We start from the raw sequence: 6,475 nt of genomic DNA on the forward strand, positions 1-6,475 counted from the left end.
GATGTAATAGGTACTTCATCCCAAATTTTGGCATTGGATCCTTTGAAGACAAAGTCTGAAAAGATTTGTTCGGGAAAAGTATTCCTTCACGCTCATGATAGAATCCAATCCCATTTTAAAGGAGGTCATGATGCGCACTTCTGAATGAGACCTTATATAGAATAGGACCTCTAACTTCATGAAATCAACTTCTCGCTCCAAAAAATAATGACACGTTATTCCCGTGTGTATTTAGCCTATTGCTTGGGGGAGAACAGGTTATTGGTTTTGTTTGATGATTGGAGCCACTTAGCCACCAAAACTGCTGTTTCTCATCTGTAGTCGTGGCCGAGTGGTTAAGGTGATGGACTAGAAATCAATTGGGGTTTCCCCGCGCAGGTTCAAATCTTGCCGACTACGACTGATATCTCGTTCCTTTACCTTCATGGGCTAAAGGACTGTTTTTTCCATAAACTGTTGCTATCCTATAAAGAAAGTCAGGTATTATTAAGCTCTTTTACAATGAATTCACAACATTATGACCGTCCATCTGTGTTCAAACACAACTTACAATAAGGAGAATGAATTAAAAAAATCTAAATGTGGCTGTCTGTCTAACTTTTTTGGTTTTGATTCATTAGCATATGTAAAAAGATAAAACTTTATAATGTATCTTTATTTTTCACACCTTTCAGCAACCTATATTTGCCCAGGCATGTAGGATTTCTGTAAATGTTGAAAATGCCCTATGGTCACTCCAAAAATCTCTCTAGATTGGAACAATAAAGAATTGACAGAGATGATAGAGAGGGGAAGAGGAAGGAAAGGGAACCATGTTACCATCTCACTGACTCTAGCTAGTAACCTGTGAGGCAAGTACTTAAGGAAGCAGTCAGGGGTCTGGCACTGCTAAAAGAAAAACTGACTGTGGACTATAAGAACCAGTCACTTTTTGCAAAGATGTTTTCTAGTTAAATAGTGCATCTTATAGTCCACAAGCAACGGTAAGTAGGAAATGTAGGATTGGATCATGAGGGACATGAAACCCTGACCCGAACTCAAAATAAAAAAAAAATCCTAAATTAATTTAGGTTCTAGAAATGACCCATAACTTAATTCAGACCCCTATGTTAATTCAACCAGGATGTAACCTGAATTTCTTTGTTTTATCTTATGATTTTTTTGGTGTTACACTTGGTTCCTAATCTATCACAGTTGAATCACAAGCTCCAAAATTACCAGACATGTCCTGTTTAAATCTATGTGTGTGAACTGTCCAGATAGAAATACCTGTGGCTAAAATCTACTGGCTTGATCACATTTTTTCATTTGACATAAAAACCCAAAGGAACAGGCACTGCTGAGATTTGAACTCAGGATCTCCTGTTTACTAGACAGGCGCTTTAACCAACTAAGCCACAGCACCAGAGTACCAACATAGTGCAACCCTACTAAATTGGAAAATATTCAACTGCACTTTTGAAATACAGTGGGGCTAAACATTTGCGCGCATCAACGGCAATTAAAACTACATGCCCTTGTCAAAAAACAAAAGGTTAGCTGGGATTTCTGCCACACATACAACTGTATTGATGTCCTCAGGTTGGTGATAAAGTTGAATTTTTTGGTGAGGAACGGGATCCAATGACTTCCGTGCCCTGCCGTTCACTTTCATAGGCCATAGGCCACTGCAGTTTAGTATTTGAGGGCATTGGGAAGCACAGCAGACACAGTATTAAGGTAGAAGAAGGATAACACTGTTGGGGCACCAGAATGGGGAGGATGATGAAAAAGTTATGAACTGAAGATGTCTATGTACTCTCCAGAGACTAGGCGTGGCTGAAAGAAGTCATCATGGCGGTCTGGGCCGAATGGAGAATATGAGGAACTGGAATGTGTATAATTACAGGAGACATTACTGGATGTAATAGGTACTTCATCCCAAATTTTGGCATTGGATCCTTTGAAGACAAAGTCTGAAAAGATTTGTTCGGGAAAAGTATTCCTTCACGCTCATGATAGAATCCAATCCCATTTTAAAGGAGGTCATGATGCGCACTTCTGAATAAGACCTTATATAGAATAGGACCTCTAACTTCATGAAATCAACTTCTCGCTCCAAAAAATAATGACACGTTATTCCCGTGTGTAATTAGCCTATTGCTTGGGGGAGAACAGGTTATTGGTTTTGTTTGATTAATGGAGTCACGATGTGCAAAGGGGCCCACATTCATTTTATGAGGGCATTTTTAGACATTTGGATCCCAGACTTCTTCTCACGCTTTAGGGCCCCTAGAATGCCAGAACAGTATAAATACCCCACATGTGACCCCATTTTGGAAAGAAGACACCCCAAGGTATTCAATGAGGGGCATGGCGAGTTCATAGAAATTATTTTTTTTTGCCACAAGTTAGCGGAAATTGATTTATTTATTTTTCTCACAAAGTCTCTTTTTCCGCTAACTTGGGACAAAAATTTCTATCTTTCATGGACTTAATATGCCCCTCAGCGAATACCTTGGGGTGTCTTCTTTCGGAAATGGGGTCACATGTGGGGTATTTATACTGCCCTGGCATTCTAGGGGCCCTAAAGCGTGAGAAGAAGTCTGGAATATAAATGTCTAAAAAATTTTACGCATTTGGATTCCGTGAGGGGTATGGTGAGTTCATGTGAGATTTTAATTTTTGACACAAGTTAGTGGAATATGAGACTTTGTAAGAAAAAAAATAATAATTTCCGCTAACTTGGGCCAAAAAAATGTCTGAATGGAGCCTTACAGGGGGGTGATCAATGACAGGGGGGTGATCAATGACAGGGGGGTGATCAGGGAGTCTATATGGGGTGATCACCCCCCTGTCATTGATCACCACCCTATAAGGCTCCATTCAGATGTCCGTATGTGTTTTGCGGATCCGATCCATGTATCAGTGGATCCGTAAAAATCATACGGACATCTGAATGCAGCCTTACAGGGGGGTGATCAATGACAGGGGGGTGATCAATGACAGGGGGGTGATCAATGATAGGGGGGTGATCAGGGAGTCTATATGGGGTGATCACCCCCCTGTAAGGCTCCATTCAGATGTCCGTATGTGTTTTGCGGTTCCGATCCATGTATCAGTGGATCCGTAAAAATCATACGGACATCTGAATGCAGCCTTACAGGGGGGTGATCAATGACAGGGGGGTGATCACCTCCGTCATTGATCACTCCCCTGTAAGGCTCCATTCAGACGTCCGTATGTGTTTTGCGGATGCGATCCATCTATCAGGTGATCCGTAAAAATTATACGGACGTCTGAATGGAGCCTTACAGGGGGGTGATCAATGACAGGGGGGTGATCAGGGAGTGTATATGGGGTGATCACCTCCGTCATTGATCACTCCCCTGTAAGGCTCCATTCAGACGTCCGTATGTGTTTTGCGGATCCGATTCATCTATCAGTGGATCCGTAAAATTCATACGGACCTCTGAATGGAGCCTTACAGGGGGGTGATCAATGACAGGGGGGTGATCAATGGCAGGGGGGTGATCACGGAGTCTATATGGGGTGATCTGGGGTGATCAGTGGTTCATAAGGGGTTAATAAGTGACAGGGGGGGTGTAGTGTAGTGTAGTGGTCTTTGGTGGTACTTTACTGAGCTGCCTGTGTCCTCTGGTGGTCGATCCAAACAAAAGGGACCACCAGAGGACCAGGTAGCAGGTATATTAGACACTGTTATCATAACAGCGTCTAATATACCTGTTAGGGGTTAAAAAAATCACATCTCCAGCCTGCCAGCGAACGATCGCCGCTGGCAGGCTGGAGATCCACTCGCTTACCTTCCGTTCCTTTGAGCGCGCGCGCCTGTGTGTGCGCGTTCACAGGAAATCTCGCGTCTCGCGAGATGACGCACGGATGCGTTTAGGAGGAATGAATCAACCACCTTCCGGACGCATCCGTGCGTTAGGCGGTCCGGAGGTGGTTAAGCTAGTAATACAGCCATGATTTTCTGGGTTTTTAAAGACACCCTTTTTTGTCAAAAAACACGATTTTACAGCCCTTGAAACATCAGCACGTGTGAAATTCAACGGTTATATACAGCTTTCATATTCAGTTAGTAAAAAAAAAAATTTTTTGGGCAATATCCAACGTCTGGATTAGTCAGTGTGCAATTTAATCTAGAAATACAGACCGAATTTTCTGGGTTTTAAAAAAACAAACTTTTTTGCCAAAATACACAATTTTACAGATCTGCACGTGTGAAATTCAAGTTTAACCACCTCAGCCCCCAGTGCTTAAACACCCTGAAAGACCAGGCCACTTTTTACACTTCTGACCTACACTACTTTCACCGTTTATTGCTCGGTCATGCAACTTACCACCCAAATGAATTTTACCTCCTTTTCTTCTCACTAATAGAGCTTTCATTTGGTGGTATTTCATTGCTGCTGACATTTTTACTTTTTTTGTTATTAATCGAAATTTAACGATTTTTTTGCAAAAAAATGACATTTTTCACTTTCAGTTGTAAAATTTTGCAAAAAAAAACGACATCCATATATAAATTTTGCTCTAAATTTATTGTTCTACATGTCTTTGATTAAAAAAAAATGTTTGGGTAAAAAAAAAATGGTTTGGGTAAAAGTTATAGCGTTTACAAACTATGGTACAAAAATGTGAATTTCCGCTTTTTGAAGCAGCTCTGACTTTCTGAGCACCTGTCATGTTTCCTGAGGTTCTACAATGGCCAGACAGTACAAACACCCCACAAATGACCCCATTTCGGAAAATACACACCCTAAGGTATTCGCTGATGGGCATAGTGAGTTCATAGAACTTTTTATTTTTTGTCACAAGTTAGCGGAAAATGATGATTTTTTTCTTTTTTTTTTTTTTTCTTACAAAGTCTCATATTCCACTAACTTGTGACAAAAAATAAAAACTTCCATGAACTCACTATGCCCATCACGAAATACCTTGGGGTCTCTTCTTTCCAAAATGGGGTCACTTGTGGGGTAGTTATACTGCCCTGGCATTCTAGGGGCCCAAATGTGTGGTAAGGAGTTTGAAATCAAATTCTGTAAAAAATGACGAGTGAAATCCGAAAGGTGCTCTTTGGAATGTGGGCCCCTTTGCCCACCTAGGCTGCAAAAAAGTGTCACACATCTGGTATCGCCGTACTCAGGAGAAGTTGGGGAATGTGTTTTGGGGTGTCATTTTACATATACCCATGCTGGGTGAGATAAATATCTTGGTCAAATGCCAACTTTGTATAAAAAAATGGGAAAAGTTGTCTTTTGCCAAGATATTTCTCTCACCCAGCATGGGTATATGTAAAAGGACACCCCTAAACACATTCCCCACCTTCTCCTGAGTACGGAGATACCAGATGTGTGACACTTTTTTGCAGCCTAGATGGGCAAAGGGGCCCACATTCCAAAGAGCACCTTTCGAATTTCACTCGTCATTTTTTACAGAATTTGATTTCAAACTCCTTACCACACATTTGGGCCCCTAGAATGCCAGGGCAGTATAACTACCCCACAAGTGACCCCATTTTGGAAAGAAGAGACCCCAGGGTATTCGCTGATGGGCATAGTGAGTTCATGGAAGTTTTTATTTTTTGTCACAAGTTAGTGGAATATGAGACTTTGTATGAAAAAAAAAAAAAAAAAAAAAATCATCATTTTCCACTAACTTGTGACAAAAAATAAAAAATTCTAGGAACTCGCCATGCCCCTCACGGAATACCTTGGGGTGTCTTCTTTCCAAAATTGGGTCACTTGTGGGGTAGTTATACTGCCCTGGCATTTTCCAGGGGCCCTAATGTGTGGTAAGTAGGTAAATGACCAGTGAAATCCGAAAGGTGCTCTTTGGAATGTGGGCCCCTTTGCCCACCTAGGCTGCAAAAAAGTGTCACACATCTGGTATCGCCGTATTCAGGAGACGTTGGGGAATGTGTTTTGGGGTGTCATTTTACATATACCCATGCTGGGTGAGATAAATATCTTGGTCAAATGCCAACTTTGTATAAAAAAATGGGAAAAGTTGTCTTTTGCCAAGATATTTCTCTCACCCAGCATGGGTATATGTAAAATGACACCCCAAAACACATTCTCCACCTTCTCCTGAGTACGGAGATACCAGATGTGTGACACTTTTTTGCAGCCTAGGTGGGCAAAGGGGCCCATATTCCAAAGAGCACCTTTCGGATTTCACTCGTCATTTTTTACAGAATTTGATTTCAAACTCCTTACCACACATTTGGGCCCCTAGAATGCCAGGGCAGTATAACTACCCCACAAGTGACCCCATTTTGGAAAGAAGAGACCCCAGGGTATTCGCTGATGGGCATAGTGAGTTCATGGAAGTTTTTATTTTTTGTCACAAGTTAGTGGAATATGAGACTTTGTATGAAAAAAAAAAAAAAAAAAAAAAATCATCATTTTCCACTAACTTGTGACAAAAAATAAAAAATTCTAGGAACTCGCCATGCCCCTCACGGAATACC

General features: G+C 41.3%; 2 non-coding genes across 2 annotated transcripts; one reads left to right on the forward strand and one right to left on the reverse strand.

The window, feature by feature from the left end:
* Nucleotides 1-317: 317 nt before the first annotated feature.
* On the forward strand, nucleotides 318-399 carry TRNAS-AGA. The gene has a single exon. It is a non-coding gene; the product is annotated as a tRNA-Ser (tRNA).
* A 932-nt stretch (nucleotides 400-1,331) lies between these two features.
* TRNAT-AGU lies at nucleotides 1,332-1,405 on the reverse strand. The gene has a single exon. It is a non-coding gene; the product is annotated as a tRNA-Thr (tRNA).
* Between the last annotated feature and the right edge of the window lie 5,070 nt (nucleotides 1,406-6,475).

This window comes from Bufo bufo (genome assembly GCF_905171765.1).
Source record: "Bufo bufo chromosome 1 unlocalized genomic scaffold, aBufBuf1.1 SUPER_1_unloc_7, whole genome shotgun sequence".
Taxonomy (NCBI): Eukaryota; Metazoa; Chordata; class Amphibia; order Anura; family Bufonidae; genus Bufo; species Bufo bufo.